The sequence below is a fragment of the Emys orbicularis genome, chromosome 2 (genome assembly GCF_028017835.1).
Source record: "Emys orbicularis isolate rEmyOrb1 chromosome 2, rEmyOrb1.hap1, whole genome shotgun sequence".
NCBI classification, from domain to species: Eukaryota; Metazoa; Chordata; order Testudines; family Emydidae; genus Emys; species Emys orbicularis.
This window is the reverse complement of record NC_088684.1, coordinates 23,638,077-23,657,944: the sequence shown is the minus strand read 5'-3', so window position 1 is coordinate 23,657,944 and position 19,868 is coordinate 23,638,077.

Here is a 19,868-nt window from a genome sequence, read left to right as displayed (position 1 = left end):
TGGGGCTCTACATTTTATGTCTTTATTAACAAGTTTAATAAAATTTTAAATTTAATTACTTGTATAATCAAACAAAGGCCTGTAAGTCCCTGAGTGCCTTGCACAATTTCAAGTAAAACAGATATTGTAGAAGGGACTAGGAGTTTTCCATAAGCTTTTAATTACAATCACATCTCAAAATTCATTTCAACTGGAAATGTAACTCGAAGTTATCGAAAGAGCTTGCACTCAGACACAGTACCTGCCTTTACTGATTCAGAGTGCTTGTGGGAAAAGGAAGGTGGAGGAAGCAGGATCGCGTTCCCTTTCCTGTTGAACCCTAGTGTTGTCACAGAACACACTCTACTGTAGAATTACTGTTAGCTGCCATACAGTGTACCCTAAACACAGTGCTACAGCAAAGAGCTGTTACTAGCTAGGCACAGAATGTCATTACTGTGTGCCTCTGGCTTAGCTTTCTTTTCCCTGCAATTATTCTATCCAGTGGAAGCAATACCCTTAAGTAATGCAGCCCATATGGTGTTCTCTTTGAAGAGTACGCTGTTTGCATATCCTGTCAGCACTCTAAGGGGTTTCCTGTGTTCGAGTTTTTTAACTCGAGTTAATTAATAGCTAATTGAGATTGACCAGCTAACACATGTTGAATTACAATTTGCCATGTCTACATGAAGATTATGACATGTTAAAACACACCTTTTTTCCTTGATATCATTATTGGTTGTAGTAACTTACTATATGTATTACTGTAGTGCCTTGGAGACCTAGTCATAGAACATAAGAACGTCCATACTGGGTCAGACCAATGGTCCATCTAGCCCAGTATCCTGTCTTACGACCGTGGCCAATGCCAGGTGCTTCAGAGGGAATGAATAGAACAGACAATCATAAAGTGATCCATCCCCTGTCATTCACTCCCAGCTTCTGACTCCATTGTGCTAGGTGCTGTACACATGCAGAACGAAAAGACAATGCTGGACCCTAAGAGATTTACCGTCTTGTAGGAAATGCTTTTTTTAGAAAGTTGACACATAGAAAAGTTGAAATACAGAGAGGATTCCTTCTAAACAAGTAGTTTTGCATGTTAATAATAAGTCTATTGATTATGTAGCACTTTTCATTAGTAGATAGCAAAGCGCTCCACAGTTTTTAGTCTCACAAGGCTCCTGTGAGGCAGGGAAACATTACTACCCCCATTTTACAGATGGGGAGCTGAGGCACAGTGAGGCTAAGTGATTTGTTTAAGGACATGCAAGAATTCCATGGCAGGGCAGGTACTTGAACTCAAGTCTGCAACACCCCAGGAAGTGCTTTAACCACAGAACCATCCTTTCTCTCCTGTACATTACAATTAATAGTTCTACATTTACTTATGCTATAATAGAGCTCTCTAATATAAAAGACTGCAGGCTTATCTACCTGGGAAAAGATAAGGTAGGGTGTGAATTTAAGCCACTCTAGTTATACTGGTATAACTCCTGGTGTGGAAACTCTTATTCCAATATGAGTACCTTTTACGAGTTGCTAAGGAGGTGATTTAAGTTAAGTCAAAAAAGAGTCATTTTTATTTCAAAATAAGAATATCCACATGAGGAAGTTATCCAGGTATAACTACAACAGTTTAACTAGGTTTACACTGGTATAATTGGAAAAATCTCCTGCATTGACAAACCCAGAGACCCCAAGAAAGGTAATTTTATTTATTTACTTGGATTTATACAATAATTGAAAGGGGTGTTTATCAAAGCCTCTGCACACCCGTGACATAAGTAACAAGAACAAAATTAAATTAAATTAGAGTAACCACTTACCCCCAGCACAAATCTGCCTCTACCCCCACAGATATAACCCGGTCAAACTGTTTCCACTGTGGTAGCCAGCACAAATAGATACACTTTACAGGCTGTCCTGACTATTTCAGAGTGGGTGTGGAGTGAGATTTGGTCTAGAGCAGCTTTGTCTCATTTAAATCAAGGAGGAAATAGTGCAAAGGCCTCTGTTGACTAGGACTATGGTAGAGGATTGTCCCTTTGCATTAGTCAAATCCACTGTAAATTACCATGTCTAAGCCCTTGTCTACACTACAAACTTATGTTGGTATAACTACTTCACTCAGGGGTGTGGAAAATCCACACCCTTGAAGGACGCAGATATACCGACCAAACTCGTGGTGTAGACAGCGCAGTTGATGGGAGGGCTTCACCCATTGGCATAGGTACAGCCTCTTGGGAATGTGGAGTATCTACACTGATGGGAGAAGATCTTCAGTCGGCGTAGGTAGTGTCTTCACTAAGTGCTACAGCAGCACATCTGCACCAGTGCAGCTGCACCACTGCAGTGCTGTAAGTGTAGATAAGCCCTAAGTCTGCATATTCACAGGAAATGAACAGGTCTCTAAAGACAGGAATGAAAGTGTGGCAGAGGATTTTATTGTGGCCTCTGGGACTTCCAGTTGTGGTTGGGTACAGTCTGATTAGACTGCCTTGGAAACCCTTTCTTTACTCCTTTTCACATCCTCATAAGGTGACCAGATAGCAAGTGTGAAAAATCGGGACAGAGGGTGGGAGGTAATAGGAGCCTATATAAGAAAAAGACCCAAAAATCGGGACTGTCCCTATAAAATTGGGACATCTGGTCACCCTACATCCTCATTATTCTGTGCCCATTAGTGTACTAGACAGTCAGGAATCCGAGCTCTGTTAATATGTTAAACTGTAAAACTTTCATGCATGATTTTTGTCTGGATTTCACAGGGCTGAAATTTCACCTGGATTGTAAGAATTTCAGAATTTTGGGCCATTTCTCCTCAGAACAACTGTCTGAACCCACTTATAACAAAAGCATGTTATAAATTCTGTCAGAACAAACAGACTCATCATTTTCTCAAGTTGAGACACTCTCACGCCAGGCTTAGTTAAAGTAAATACCATTTAAAAGCAGTAAAAAAAAAAAAAAGAGCATATCTGTTCAAGTCGTGTCTGGGATCAAAAGGCAGGCAGATCTAATCCAGGCTAAATGAAACAATCCAAGCCTATCAGCAAATGCTAAATCACAGTACGTGCAAACTAGTGTCAGTTTTTGTCACCCCACCCTCCACCACCACATACATTTCTTAGTTCCTACAGTTTAAGCTTTACAGAAGGAAAATAAAACAGAGGGCAAAATAATGGAATGCTTCAGAAGACACCATGGTCAAAACAGCCAACTCAGAACATTTCCTCAGACTAACCAGCTTCTGTCAGCATTGATGGTGCTGGAAACCCAGCACCTCACACAGTACACAGAATAGCTGGCCATTCATTGGCCTTGATTTGATCAAATTAACCACTTCCAAAGCTTTGCATAGAATGGAGTTAAGGTCCACAGACAATTGTCCTGATGCAAATGCCTCCATGTGAATGATGCAATGATTTCAATTTACAAGTGCCACAGTCAGATTCTTGCAACAAGACTCTTTTTTTTCTGTTCATCCCAACAGCTGTGCCTTTTGTGCAGATTGAGTCAGACCATCTCCTGTCAATGTCATGCTCTTTATAAAAACTCAGAGGATGAAGGCTTGCTCACCTGTGGTCTATCTGGGGATTAGTCTGCATAGCAGAAGGATCTTACCTCCCCCTTTCATCAAATAACATTCAAAACAGTAAGTTCAACAAGTCTGGGCAGCGATGGCTGACTTGTCAAATTGAAGAGCCAACGTTTTTCTGAGGTATCTTTTAAATCACTTGCAGTGTCACATCAAATACCATTTCGTCAGGTTGGCATATGACAATACTGCAAGAGGTTTGAGGGAGATTTAACCCGTGCCCACAATTTTTTGTGGTTTTGATTAACCAAACAAACAATTTCAGCGAGACCAGTTATTGATGGTGGTTCCTTGCTGAACAGATAAGCCTTTTTAGCTTCAGTGATTAGGAAGGATATAGAATATCATGCCATTAAGGCTTTTTCAGAGACATAGATAAGCTTTTTATAAAGAGCTTTTGTGTTTTGACATTTCTATTGGCTTTCATTTGTTAAAAAAGCTACAGTGTCTTGGCATCATCCTTGTGATTTGGTTGGCAGTGTCTGCACAGCTTGGATGGTTGGACAGGTTGAGGATGCAATTCCGGAAAATACACATTAGATACAGGCCTTCAGTGCTGCCAGTAAAGGCAAAGTTGAAAGTCAGGCCATTGTCCTCACTCTTTCTTGATATGGCCTTCTTTAACTTTGTGTTAGGCTTCAGTGTCTTGACTGTCAATTTCCATAACTTGATATGTTGCTGTCATGGTGTGTATATACCCCATGCTGGCCCAACAACCAAAGGGTTAATGCAGGTACTACCGGCCAGTGCTGATTGGCAATCTCACAGCAGCTGAGAGGATAAAAGCGCTGAGAAGCAGCTGGGTGAGGTGGCTGGCAGTCAGAGGAACAATCAAGGCTGGAGAAGGGAACTCCTGCCAGCAAGCTGCCGATAAACCACTCAAGAAAGCACCCTGAGAAGGGATGACCAGACCAACAGGGTGAAAAGCCTACAGAAACCAGGGGAGAGAGGAAGGAGCTCAAGGCACAGCTGGGGTTGTTGAGGCTTGTTTCTGCCTGTCTAACTTAAGGGCCCTGATCTGGAACTCAGTAGTGGGAAGGCCTGGGTTCCCCTACTAACTGCCTGAGACACTTGAGAACTGAGGGGGTTTCCAGGCTCCTTGGACACCAGATTGAGCTGACCATGTCAGGAATAAGGAGAAAACCCATTCACCTGAGCAGGACTCGAGCGAGAGGGACCAACTGACCACCCTGCCAGACCGAGTGTACTCTGGTGCAACGTCCTGGCTGGCCAGAAGGGGCTGTGGCATCAACACACCAGTCCAGTTGCCTTTTCAAAAGACCAGTTTATGCTGCATTCACTAACACCACAGGCCTGCCATTGTTACAGAAATGTGGCAGTTGTGACCCAAATAGAACAAGAGATCTACAGATGGAGACCCACTCTGCCAAACGCCATCCACACATTTTGCCAGTAACAGCACACGTTGCCCTTTGAGGATGACTCTTGGGGAGAAGAGAAGAGCCAGTTGGAAACTGTCCAATGGAATGTTCTTTTCATTGGAGACTGCCGATTCATCGAAATTGAAATGCTTCACAGAGACGGTTTGGTTTTGACAAAGTTGTAATGGAACCAAGACAGGTTTCAAAACCTGCCTGATTTCCTGCCACCTCATCCACCCAGTCCCAGGTGGGCTGTTGGAGAGCCTGGGCTCCTAGTTCTTTGGCAGCCAGCCAAACTCATAGCTCCCAGACTCCTCTGCAGCTCACCTTGTGGGTTCCAAGGGCTTCCAGCCTCCTGAGCTCTGAGTCATCTGAGCTCCCATTTCAGTCAGGGCTTCCAGGCAGGCTGCCAGGCAAGGTGACCCTGAGCTGGGGATCCCAGGGCTTCCAGGGTTTCTGGCTCCATAGTTGAGTGCCAGGCTTGTTGCCCCACAGCCTCTCAGTCTCTTTCACAGAGAATTTTGAATTTTTTTGTGTTCATTCCAAATTGGGGGGGGGGGGGGGAACAAATTTTGAAATAGCTAACACAGCTCAAGAGAGGACCATTGTATTGAAGATCATGAACAGCAAATACACTGATCCATCAGGTCACTGATAGAATGGCCCACTGACCTCAAATGCCAATGGTTTCAGTGCTTCTGTTGATATATTTAGTTCATATTTTAATTGGGGCCTGTTCCCTCCTGATTTTCGCATGGTAAACCTTTCCCAGGCAGTCTTCTCAAAAGTAGAACTCCCACTGACTTCTACAGGAGTTATACATGCAGAAAGACTCTGGGATTTTATTGTCTTAAAGTATTGTTACTTTTAATTTGTGCTACGAAGACTGGAACAGAGTAGTTAATAAGCATTTCAGCCTTTGACAGTGAGTGTTTTTATGAACTCTTATTCATTCCCTATACAACCTCTTTCTTTAGCTGTCCATGGCTATTCTACATCCACAGCCAGAACCTCCAACTGGCGTTAATCGGTATAGCTCCACAGAAGTCAATAGAACTATGTCAGCTTACAGAGAGCTGAAGCTCTGCCTCACAGTTTATATCCCCACCTACTGCTTTATGAAGACACGGTTTTATAACTAACCAGCTCAAATGAAGCTACTCAGTATTTTAAAAGGCATCTTCCACATAGAACCAAAGGCAGCTCCAAGTAATTCTCTGATCGTTATTTAATACATTTAGCTCTGGTTTCAGTTCTACATTTAGATTTACAAAAAAGAATTCCTGACATTTTAGCCACTTCTCTCCACCCCCCATGCCTATATTCCCACTTCATCTCACATTTCCTCAGTTCATTGCAGAAACCCCTACTAGGACAGGATAAAGCCATACACAAAAAGCCCTTTCATGGCTACTTAATATCAATATCTATTTTTGAGAGAGCAACTGAAATAAAGCAGCATGACTCTCCAATTCAGTTTTTCCTTCTTGTCAACAACTAGATTGACAAGGCTGGGGCACAGACAGGCACACTGTCCCATTGAGTTTAAACTCCCCCCGGGACCAAATTCATAGTGAAGGGAGTAAAAAAAAAATCCAATTGTGAAACATATTTAATGCATATGCCAGATAAGGGCAGCCATCCTCCCCTCTTATGAACAAATTATTTTCAGAGAGGCCACATCTGTAGCCTGTAAGAAATTAGGTGGTGTGTTCCTTAACATTGTGAAGTTCTTTCATAGAGTTGCTGCCTTAATTTCAGGTGATTCAAGAACTCACCCTTAAACCTCTTCCTAGCAGGTATTCTGGCACAATCCACCTTTTAGGGATTCCTCTTTTATTACTATTATTCTGTAGGTGTGCAGGTGACTGTTTGCTATGACGGCTCATAGATTAGAGGATTAGAGCAGGGGTAGTCAATTATTTTTGTCAAGGTCAAAATTTCTTGGTCAAGGAATAGTCAAGGACTGGACTTCAGAGAAACACTTTTTACACCGCAAGTGCCCATGTTCAACGAACACATACAATGCTGTGTAATATACCCAGGGCCTATTGCTTATATTTTTAGTGCATTAAATGAAAAATAGAATCAAACCACTGTATAACCTAAAAATAACCTCCAAGAAAGATTTAATAAATTACATCTGAGACTTTGAGAAAGTACATAGATTAAATGTCAAATAGATGCAAATATTAGCATTAAAACACTTTCAGACAACTGTTTTAAGTTTTGAATGTGTTTTTCCAAATAAAATTATTGTAGGCATATATGTATACAGATAGATAAATATATTCAAAACTTTCAAACATTTTGTGGTTTATTTAATATAAATATCAGAGTTTGAAAGAAAATAATAGTACATATGAACTCTTTATCTTTTATGATTCAAGTCTTTCCAATAACAAATTGTAACGAGGGAGCATGGTCTCCCTTCCTGACGGATGGGGAGAGAACCGTGATCGCCCCCTGGTAGGCACAACCGGGATACCTGTGGCCACCCCGCCGGAAGCAGAGAGGCACCCTAGGACGCCAGACGGTTTTGCTGACTCTCCCACCAGAGAGCTAATCCCCCCTAGACTGCTGTGTTACTCAGCCTGACAGTAGGCCAGAGCCCCTTACCTGATTACTGCCCCACCCTGATTGAGGGCCTTGAGCAGCAAGCCAGAACCATTAACTGAGTATGGCCCTGTCCTGACTGAGGGCTCCGGGCCTATACACTTGCTGCTACCCTGCCTGGCTAGGGGCCAGAACCATTAACTTTGTGCTGTCCCACTCTGGCTGAGTGTCGGGGCTACCAGAACCAGTTGCTGCCCGGCCTGGACTAATTCCCCCCAAATGGAGTTGCTCTAGGATCATTGCAACGAGAGGGCAGGGTCTCCCTCCCAGATAGACTGGGAGAGAACCGCGACCACCTTGCACAAATATACACCCACCACATACTGACTGTGTATGACTTCAGCATGCTGATGACTGTGCTATCCTCCCGCACGCTGAGGTTGACTTGCAATCCACCCTAGATCTCTTCTCAGGCACCTAACATAGCCTGGGACTTTCCCTCAACATTGGGAAGACTAAGGTGCTCCACCAGCCTGCCCCAGCACAAGTTGCCCCCCTTCTCCCACATTTGTCATCAGTTGTGAACCCCTGGAAAACGTTGAGCATTTCCCTTACCTTGGTAGCCACCTCTCCCAAACAGCCAATCTTGATGTGCAGATTGAAGATAGGATCTGTTGTACCAGTTTATTCTTCTGAAAGTTGCTCCGTTGTGTCTTTATTGACAGAGATCTGCAGATAGAAACTAAGATCTTGGTCTACAATGCAGTAGTCATCTCCACTCTTCTTTATGGGTGCAAGACATGAGTGACATATCGAAACCATCTTAAGCATCTGGAGTGGTACCAACTGTGCTGCCTTAGGAAGATTCTCTGTATCCGATGGGAAGACCATCGAACCAGTGCCAGCATTCCCTGTGCAGCTAACATCACCAGTGCTGAGGCAAAGATTATGAAACATCAACTTTTCTGGGCTGGTCATTGTGTGCAGATGGCTTGATACTCATCTTCCTAAGCAAGTCCTCTTTTCTCAACTTAGTCATGGTAAGAGGACCCACAGGGGACAGAGGAAATGCTATAAGGACACGTGAAAGTATATCTTAAGAAAGGAGGCATTACCCCACAAATTGGGAAGAGCTGGCTGGTAATAGACTGCAATGGTGTTGCATCATATATCAAGCCTCAGCCTGTTTTGAAGAGAATCACCTTGCTCAAGAGGCTGAGAACTGGCAGAGGAGATAGGAAAGGGTACAGCATCCTGGCCAGCAGTTGTGCTGTCTCCAAGCAACCACCATTCAAACATGTGGAAAAACCTGTGAAAAAATCTTCAGCCATCTTAAGTCCCATAATGACTTTTCCCCCTGGCAGACATCCTCATATCATAAGCAAAAGAATCATGAATAATTATTGTGAAATACCTATTATTGTTAAATAATGAATAATTATTGTTAAAACTGTAGTATCACTACTGAAATGAAATTTTATACGGCAATGCAAATTTAAAATAAAACATGCGTGAATAATATATAATTATACTACTTGCCATCAGTGGGAAAAGTGACAGGCCCTCTGCTGGACAAGGGTCTTGAAGTTTGGAGGGAGTTCAGTCAAGGCAAGACGGAGGCAATTGCACAGGTGATTATCAGTCCGAATGGAGCGATTATGCAGTTGAATGTTGTTAATTGTTGAGAATGCTGAATCACACATGTATGTCGAGCCAAACATAGTCAAAATGCTACGTGCCATCTTCCTCAAGCGTGGATATGTGGAGTCCAGTACATGAGTTGTCCAGAAAATTTCAGAGGTAGTTTCAGTGTGCCACACCTTAAGCACTTCATCCTGTTGTAAATCAGTAAGCTCCAACTGTAGTTTTGCTTTTTCAACATCTGGAAAAGATGCTTTTGCTTGATCACACCACATCCCATTTGCTTGTACCACAAATGGGTTCCTTACAAACAGGAAGATGTCTTTAACTCTTTCAACTCCTTGGAACCCCTGCTGGAAGTTTTGAAGACGTCTGTCCAGAGATGATGCCATCTGATTCACGTCTGCAGTGTCCCGGCAGCTTAACAGCATCGGGAAATGCAGCATCTCCCCAGTTTCCAAATCACTTTTGAAGAGACTCAGTTTGCTTTGAAATGAAGTGACACTGCTGTGGAGATCCACTACATTGCAATTTTGCCCCTGTAGCTTTAAGTTGAAATCACTTAAGTGACATGTGAAATCAAAAAGGAAGACCAGGATGCTCATGCTTGTGGCAACCCTCAAAAATGCATGTAGATCGTCTGCTTTTTTCCCTAGAATGTTACGTAGATATTCTTCTACATGAGCTCAAATTTCACACAGTCTTCTTAGTACTTACCCTCTGCTCAGCCAGCGGATGTCATTATGAACCAACAGGTCATCGTAATCGGCAGATACTTCTGAAAGAAAGCTTTTGAACTGTCTGTGTTGCAGTGATGAGTTGGACTGAAGGAAGTTGACAAGTTTAATAACTATAGACATTACATTAGCATACTCATTGCTAAGCTTTGCAAAAAATGCGGTTTGGTGGATTACACGGTGATAGGAAATCAAATTGGGGTTCAGATCTTGCAGACGTTTCCCAAGCCCTCGGTGAGTACTGATCATGGCAGGAGCTCCATCTGTTGTAATTGACACAATCTGAGTCACGTCAAAACCTTCATTAGACAAAACAGTTTGAACAAATCCTCACCTGTTGTGTGATTGTTATGCAGTATAAGGGACAATAAATCTGCCACAAATTTCTCTCCATTAAAAACAACAGACAAAGAGAGCTAACTGCGCTGTGTCCCTGATATCCCAGGATCCGTCCACTGCCATGGAAAATTTTCTATTTTTCAGTTTCTCACACAACTACTTGAAAACATCTTGTACCATCATCTCAGCATGCCTACTAGCTATTGTGTCTGAGAGTGGCAGTTGTCGGAAGGCGTCAACAATGTCTGTCTTCTCCGCAAAAAGGGTTTCAGCTGTAGTAATCATACACTGCTTTATAATGTCCACATCTGGAAAGGTTTCCTATGCTTTGCCATTACCCCCACAAACCTTAATGAAGTTTCAGTTGCCTTTTCCTGTGCACAAGTAGCCTTTGAAATAATATTTGTGCTCTGAAAATATGCATCCTTTAAAGAAGTGATCTTGTCTGATCTTAAAGGGGAGTCCAGTGGATATTTGTGGTCAAAATCCATGTGCTTCGTTTCATAGTACTGTTTGATGTTCCCACTTTTAAAAACAGCGTCGGTCCACTCTTTAAATGAATGATTTTCGGTGTCGACTTTCCTTTTTCTTGCTGCCATGTTTAAACACAGTGCTGTTAAACGTCGAAAGTGCCGGAGGTGGGACTACCTTGGCTTACCTTTGCTCCTCCTGCAGTTCCTGGGGCTCTTAACCTCCCTCACCACCACAGGTGCAGAGAGGGAGAGGCACAAGAGCCCTCCCCTTGTCACAGGAGTAGAGGGAAGGGAAGAGCAGAGCTGACACAAGCCATTGAACGCTTTCTTCTCCTTCCTGTCTCCTGTAAGAATGGCGCCTGCTGAGGGGCAGGGGCAGAGAGCACTGCCTGCTTCCTGCAGCAGCCCTGACTAGCAGCAATGGAAAAAGCAGCCAATCAGAGGAGGTTTCTCCAAGACAGACAGGAAATATGCACCCCTCAGGAGCTTAGTAGCAATTGTGGACATTTTAATTGCAGGGTCCATGATGCAGGGGCACCATTTCAGATTGGGATGGGGGGCAGCAACTTTAACCGAGGCTCCAGGGGCTCCTTGGCTGTCAGCCCCAGGCAGTGGGACTCCCGCACCCCTGTATGGGGCTTAAATTCAGCTGGAGCCCACTGGAGCAGAGCCCCGGTAAATATTTTCAAACCTGTGGGAACCCTGGCAACTCCCAGCAGGTCTGAAGCTTCGAGCCCTGGCGCCTGCCACGGGGCTGAAGCCCCAAGTCTCGGGGCCGCCTGGCAGGGCTTCAGCCCCCAGCCTGGGTGCCACTCAGCCCTGAGCCCTGGTGCAACCTGCAGTCTGGTCAAACGCCTCTTGCAATCCGGATTTGGACCACAGGCCGCCTATTGACTACCCCTGGATTAGACAGTTATTATATAGATGCCATGAATACCCAGAACTATAATAATTAATGCCAGAAGTAGTTTTGGAAGGAAGAGATCTCTAACTATTAGAGATCAGAATGAGACTTTCATGGGGAGCAGATCATCCTACATTTGCCTGCTATGGGGTTTCTTGCACCTTCCTCTGAAACATCTGGAACTGGCTACTGTCAGAAACAAGACGTGGGATTAAATGAACTCTGGGTCTGATCCAGTATGGCAATTCCTGTGTTCTTAACTCTAAAAACTGCTTTGGGTGGGATTTTTCAGAAGTGCTCAAAATTGGCCTAACTCTGCTCCCAAAGAATTCAAATGCAATTCTATCATTGACTTTAGTTTTTGAAAATACCACCATTTGCTTTCAAAAGGATTTTTTTTAAAATGATCATTGTTGGGATACATATGGGAACATCCCTCTTCCAGTTCCCCCCAATATCATGCCAAATAACCCATTGTTCAAATGATGCTGCTCAGTTTGCGGGTTATGATTCATGGTTTTCATGTTATATACACCTCTACCTCGATATAAAGCTGTCCTCGGGAGCCAAAAAATCTTACTGCATTATAGCCTAATTTATAGGTGAAACCGCATTATATCGAACTTGCTTTGATCCACCTGAGCGCACAGCCTCGCCCCCCTGGAGCAGTGCTTTACCGCATTATATCCGAATTCGTGTTATATCGGGTCGCGTTATATCGGGGTAGAGGTGTATGTATATATGTATGTTGGAACGCAATTGCCACCAATAGGACCTAAGCATTTGCTAAACTCATTTGTTAAAGAGGGATGGAGATAAGCACAGACATACGTTTTTTTTTCTCAATTGGGACTTGAATTAACAAGAAATAAAAATAATGATGATAATTAAAGTAACATTGACTAGAACTGTGTAGTAAAATTTGCTCACCGGGTCAACTTCTGGTTTCATTAAAGTCAATGTGAGCTAGCTCACTGCAGAGATGAAGGATGGTCCAGTGGTTAAGGAACTACCTGGATTTAATTCTCTTCTCTTCCACAGGCTTTCTGTGTGATCCTGGGGAAAAAACCTTGCTCTCTCTGTGCCTCAGTTTCCCATCTACAAAATGGGGATAATAGCACTGCCCTCCATTATAGGGATGTTGAGGATAAATACATTATAGATTGAGATGCTCGGTTACTATGGTAATGGGGGTCATATAAGTACTTCAATGGGATCAGGATATGACCCATTATGCAAAATGCACTTTGTACAAACTGCCCCATTGTACTTCATTTATTGTTTCATATACTGTTATTTAAGTGATTAAGTGGAAACAAGGAAACAGCCATATCCTGCATTAGATAACTGAAGCCAGGAATGGTTTGCAAACAGAAAAAAGTGCTAATTTCATTGGATAACCTATTCACAACAAGTAGTTTGATGGGCACAAGAGGGAAAAAAAACCCTGTACAATTATGCCTTAAATGTACATCATCTGTGCACTTAGAACTGGATTATCAAACTCAGTCCATGGAAAATGCCAAATTCCATTTTTAATTATTCTCAGGAGGCTGGGGTATGAATTTAAAATTACATACTCTTCTCAGTCCTTCACTAGAGCACCCACTGACCTCACAGGGACGTCTGCACATAGATCGAGGGTAGAATATAGCTTTTATATAGTAAAATGGAATTCAGGCCCAGAATTTTAAAGATATTTAGGCACTACTATGCTCAGCATTGCAAAGCCTAACTGACTTAGGTATCGAAGTCCAATTTTCAAAAGGGAGTTAGGCATTTAGGAGCCAAATTCCCATTTTAAAAATTAGATTTAGGCTCCTAAATCAGTTAGGAACTGCAATGCTGAGTGCTGCAACACCCAAATACCTTGAAAAATCTGGGCCTTAGCTATTTGTTTGTTCAGTACCTTGCAGTCACACTCAGCATTTCTGAGTGGGGAAAATACGTTCCCCTTCAAGACTTCTATTCCTGCCATTTCATATTTTCAGTATTGCCAACCTCAAATGTTCAAAAATCATGAGTCAGTCTCACTAAAAATCATGAGATTGGCTTTGAAATCGTGAGATCATGTAAAACTAATAGATTTAGTGTTCTTTTTATTTGCCTTCTGCTTTTTGAGCCTTTAAGGTGCACTGAGGTCACATTCTGAAGCTATCTCCACAGTCATGAGCGCTAGAAATTTACTTTTTCTTTAAGAACGAACTCTGAAAGCATCACATATCCACTTGACTTCAGGAGCTGGGGCTTTAAGGAAAACAATAATTACCATGAGACTCATGACAAAGTCATGAGAGTTGGCAACACGGCTTTTTTCTTCTCCATTGTCTTCCACCACATTCCCTGGTAAAATGATCAGCAATGAAATATTTTGTTTTACCATCAGTGTGTCATCACTGGGCTTCAGTGCTTGTCTACCTGCAGATTACTTTAGTTTAGTTAAACTGGTGCACCTGTTTTGTCTGTGGACACTTTTATACTGGTTTAAAACTGTTTATATTAGGTTAGCTTGCACCTATGAGGACCTATCAAGATGAGAAAATTACATCAATTTAACTTAAGTTGGTTTTGAAACCAGTTTAGTTAAATTGGTGCAAATCCCAGTGTTGACGCTTATTTTGGGCTAAGAATGGTTTATTTAGGCTTATCTTGAACCAATTCCTAATCTATTTAAAATAAACCAAAATAAACCTGGTTTAAACCAGTATGGAACTGTCCACCTGACCTCTTGCACTGATTTAATTAAATTGGTTTATAAATCATACATTAAGTTAAGGCAGTACAACTTTCTCATATAGATAAGTCCTAAACTTATGAATGCAGGCCAAACTACTATAAACCAAGTTTAAATTGATATGAGTGTTCACACACAAAAGTTGCACTAGTTTAACTAAATTGGTCTAAAATCACATCTTTAGTTAAACTCATACAACTCTGAGTTTAGACAATGGATGACCAAATGAGATTAAAGGGAGCAGGGGAGTTTACATCCCTGAGCCACTGTTTCCCATGGTCTTCAGACCCGGGAAAACAATCCTGCACTAGTGTTATTTTCAGGTTACAATTCAAAAGTTTTCTTTGCAAACAAGAGGTCTAGAATTATACATATCTTTTAGGGCCAGTTGGAAGAATTTTGTTGGAACAGTTTTCCATCAGAAAATGGCATTTCAACTAAACCATTTTTTGTGACACTGTATTGATTTTAATGAAATACACCTCTACCCCAATATAACGCGACCCAATATAAGACGAATTCAGATATAACGCGGTAAAGCAGCGCTCTGGGGGGCGGGGCTGCACACTCCGGCAGATCAAAGCAAATTCGATATAACGCGGTTTCACCTATAATGCGGTAAGATTTTTTGGCTCCCGAGGCCAGCATTATATTGGGGTAGAGGTGTATCATTTAAAAATTGATTAAAAATGTAGATGTCCCATTTTGACCTTTACAGAAGGAAAAGTTTCAATTTTTCATTTTAAAATGACTTTACATGTAGAAATTGACTTCATTTTATAATATTTTTTTAAAGGGTCAAAATGCAAATGAAAACATTTCAATTGACCTGAAACAATTTTTGAAAAAAAATATTTTGTGAAAAATTTCAGCATTTCATCCCAAGATGGGACTTTTTTTATGCATGTGTGCATCTTGTTATTGTGGTCTAGTGGTTACTGTAGGGGAAGACTGCGATTCTAATTCTGCCTTAGACACTTATTCGTGCTATGGCCTTGGTTTAGTCACTTAGGCTAAAATTTTCAAATGCAAACAATAGTTTTTGGTGCCTCAGTTTTTGGGGAATAAATAATTTTGGGATGCCAAATTTAGTGGACACTTTTGAAAATGTGCCCCATAATGTCTCTGGCCCAGATTCAGCTCTCATATGAGGATTACACTGGTGTAACTGGATTGACTTCATTCTTACTCATGTGTATTACCATAACAATTAGCAGTCCTGATCATAGACTTTAAGGTCAGAAGGGACCATCATGATCATCTTGTCTGACCTCCTGCACATTGCAGGCCACAGAACCTCACCCACCACGCCTATAATAGATCCCTACCTTCTGGTTCAATTAATGAAGGCCTCAAAAAAGGGTTTGTCTTCAATTTGCAGAGAATCCACCATTTACACTAGTTTAAACCTGCAAGTGACCCATGCCTCATGCTGCAGAGGAAGGTGAAAAATCCACAGGATCTCTGCCAATCTGATCGGGGGGAAATTCCTTCCTGACCCCAATATGGCAATTAGTTAGATTCTGAGCATGTGGGCAAGACCCACCAGCCAGATACCTGGGAAAGAATTCTCTGTAGTAACTCAGAACCCTCCCCAACTAGTTTCCCGTCTCCAGGCGTTGGTGATATTTGCTGATAGCAGTCACAGATCAGCCACATGCCATTGTAGGCAGTCTCATCATACCATCCCTTCAATAAACGTATCAAGCTCAGTCTTGAAGCCAGTTAGGTTTTTGTGCCCTCACTGCTCCCCTTGGAAGGCTGTTCCAGAATGTCAATCCTCTGGTGGTTAGAAACCTTGGCCTAATTTCTAGTCTAAATTTGTTGATGGACAGTTTATATCCACTTGTTCTTGTGTCCACATTGGTGCTTAATTTAAATAATTCCTCTTCCTCCCTGGTATTTATTCCTGTGATGTATTTATATATTCATATCTCCCCTCAGCCTTCTTTTGGTTAGACTAAACAAGCCAAGCTCTTTGAGTCTTCTCTTCTAAGATAGGTTTTCCATTCCTCGGATCACCTAGTAGCCCTTCTCTGCACCTGTCCTAGTATTTATGACTTCCTTTGTTAATCAAATTCACTCTTCTTGTATTACTATTTCTGACCAATGTGCTCATTTCTGAGCTTGGAATATGTTTGCAATTAGAAACCTCCATTTCCCCTCCGCTGTTCATAGACCTCCTTCCCCTATCCTAGTCAGCTCTTTCCAATGCTACTGTCATTTTCTCAAAGCTTGCCCTGTTAATGGGTAATGATCTCCTCTAATCCTCTTTACAGATAACCCTGGTATTTACCCTGTACCTTACTTATTACATTGTGGTCACTCTTGTCAAATATTTTTGTCTGCCTTTATCTCTGTGACTGCATCCTTCACACTGCTTAAAAGGAAAGGTCATGTATGGTTTGTTCTTTGATACCTTCTCTCCCATGCCGGTTTAGGAAGTTATCTGCAAATACCACGTTTCAAACAGCCTCATTGCCAGGTGTGTGTGTGCCTGTAAGCACACACACTATGGTAGCTGATGACTGGGTAGTTAAATCCCCCCTTATGCTTATCAGAAATAGGTTGAGCTACACGATTTGGGTATGTTCCTATCCAGGGTTTTCGTCTGGACCCATCTCTGTTTACACCATTATTCTTCTCATTCCTGTCTTACGTTTTACTGTTGTCGCTGGCATTTTCCTTCCAGTGGGAAATCAGTTTGCCAACTTCTTTTGGTCTTAACTGAAATGAGAGGGGGAAATAGCAACATAAACATGCAGTGGATAGATTTTGCTTCTGGGAAAGTAAAAGAATAAAGTGAGCTCTCAAAGCAGGTTAAGCAGTCTCAGAGGCTAAGACAAAGGAGTGCAAAGTGTCCAATCTAACTTGCACATGGCCTTCAAAAACCCACGTCGCCAAACTCTTTGTTCATAGAAATTTCCCATGTAGCAATTTGGGGGCAGGGAAAAGCTGCCCAATATTTTGTACACACAGAAGCTGTGAAGTTCACTCTTCAGAAAAGAAACATTTGAAGAACAAGTGACCCTTGTAACAGGATATGAATGATCCCCAAAGGCAGTGCATCTATTTAGCCAGATGACAGAGAAGTCCTGCATATATTATCATAAGGAATTGGTACAGGAACTGATTTTATAGATAATGCAAGTTATCCTCAAGAACAAAGGTGAGTCAAAGGTAATGATGCTTTTGGGGCGAACAAGCTATTGGCTCAGCATTCTAATTACATGACCTCAAAGGGAATTCCTGAACCACTAGCACCGTTGTCTGATGAGCACAGGAAGAGCATGCATTGGGGTCTTATGTTCAGCTGTTACATCTCACACTTGTATGCCAGGCAATTCTCCATCCACTGCTAAAGGAGCGAGGCAGAGGGACAGCAGAACAGATTTAACCATTTATTTGCATAGAGCTAAATCTCTCTTCTGTGAAGCCCTAAATGGCTTTTAATTCTAAACATTCGATAGTGTTAAAAACAGCATTACATATTTTTTCAATAAACCCCAAACCATTACAAATAATTGATCAATGTGATAAAGAAAATGTATACAAAGACTTAACAAGCGTAACAACTCTGTATTCCAAGCAGTTTTCATGTTCTTATCTTGATTTTGGGGTGGGAGGTGGGAAATTTATACAAAAATGCCATGACTGTTGCGATCAGCCCCAGGAGTCCAGATAAGAGAGGTCAGGAGGCAGATTCTCACTCCCTTTGCTCTGCTCAGTTTCTATTTTCCTCTATTTTCCTAGATGGAGGCTCTCCCAGTATGGAGTCCCTGGATGTTATAGAAGCAATATAGCTGCCTGGTATGCCACCCTCCTTCTCCCCACTTGCAGCCCCAGCATAAGGGCAGGAAGAGGTCAGTTTGAGAACTGTGGCCTTTAACAAGATGGCCGCCATTATAGCATTGTGGATGTTTGCTGCTGCTCCTGAAGAGGCTATAGCAGCTATCAGAAGAGAATTTGAAATAGGCTTTGTTCAAGATTTTCAAAAGTGACCAGTGATTGTGGGTGTTCAACCTGAGAATCCTTAAAGGGACCCAATTACTAGAAAGTGCTGAGCATCTGCATTCTGGAACTCAGGTCCCTTCAAGGTATCTCAAACTTGGGAACTGAAAATTGCTAGTCACTTTTGAAAATCTTGACCCTGCACTTATTTACTAACGACAAAGGGCCAGATTTTTAAAAGTATTTAGGTGCCTAAAGATGCAGATAAGTGCCTAGCATCAGCTTAAATACCTTTGGAGGATCTGGGCCCTAAGAGCTTTTGAAAATTCTAACTCCCATTAACTTCAATGGAATTGGATACCTAAATACCTTTGAGGCTCTGCACCTAGGCACTTCTATAAATCTGTCCCAAAGTGCTTAAATCATCCAGTTTTTTGGATTATATGACATAATGAGAATTTCCCACATTCTGATTATTTCCATAAGGAAAGGACAGTCAATCAACACTGGAAGAGTCTATTACTGTGTTTCCTACCCCCAACCCCATGTTGGTTTACAAATGGGTGGAAATTGAAAGTAAAATAAAGATGGTAGCCAGGTGCCAGAGACAGAGGACGTTCTGAAGTTACGCCTCTGGCTGCATTGACAACTATTTTATTTCAAAACAAATGTGGTCTTACTTGTTCAGTCGCTAGATGTTTCAGTGATGTACGTGGTGATGTTATTGGTGGAACAATTTGTACAGAACATAGGTCCCTTTCTATATTATACCCACGTTGCTAATTTGTATATTTACAAAAACAAAACAAAAACAAAGATTACAATGTCCTTGTTCCGCTAATAAAACGATATTAGAGCTCTTCCTGATATTCTGTGATGCTGCTAACCAAGAGTCACTCTGGCTCATACAATTCCTATTGTCTCTTTAGCTGCATGAATAGAGATGTAAGGCCAATGTCAAAAAAAGCCCACCCTGTTTCTATGCTCTATTGTAACAATTCACAAATACTTTTGCTAATTGCTCTGTGGTGCACGTAATTTAATTTATTCAAATTAGTTAATTTTACTCTTTCCCCACTCCCTTCAGCATCCAAGATTCCTCGTCACCCTGAGGAACATACATAGACTCTGATTCATGTGAGCTTTGTGTCTGCAGTTGGAAGCAGGAATGCACTAGATGGGTCACATGACCTACAGCACTAAATTTCTGGGAAATCCTAATTGTCCATTTCTTCATCCAGTGGAAGCATGATTTAAAGTCTGTCCATTTAACATAGATGGTCCCCGGCTTAAAAGGCATTAAAGCTATTTCCCAACTGTATTCTTTAAAAGGTGCTTTATGGCTACATGGAATCAAACTGTAAATTCAACTAAGATGATCAGTTTAAAATAAATAATGAGCACTGGCATTATTCCTTGTGATTTCATTGCTACTTGTGCTTCCTTGTACAGGAAACAGATGTAAACTGAGACATGGCAGCCATCAGAGAAATATGACATGCTGCTTCTCTCTCTTTCTTTGAAGATTTAAGTTTCCAGACCCCCTGCTAGTGCCCAAAGGTTTAAAGGAA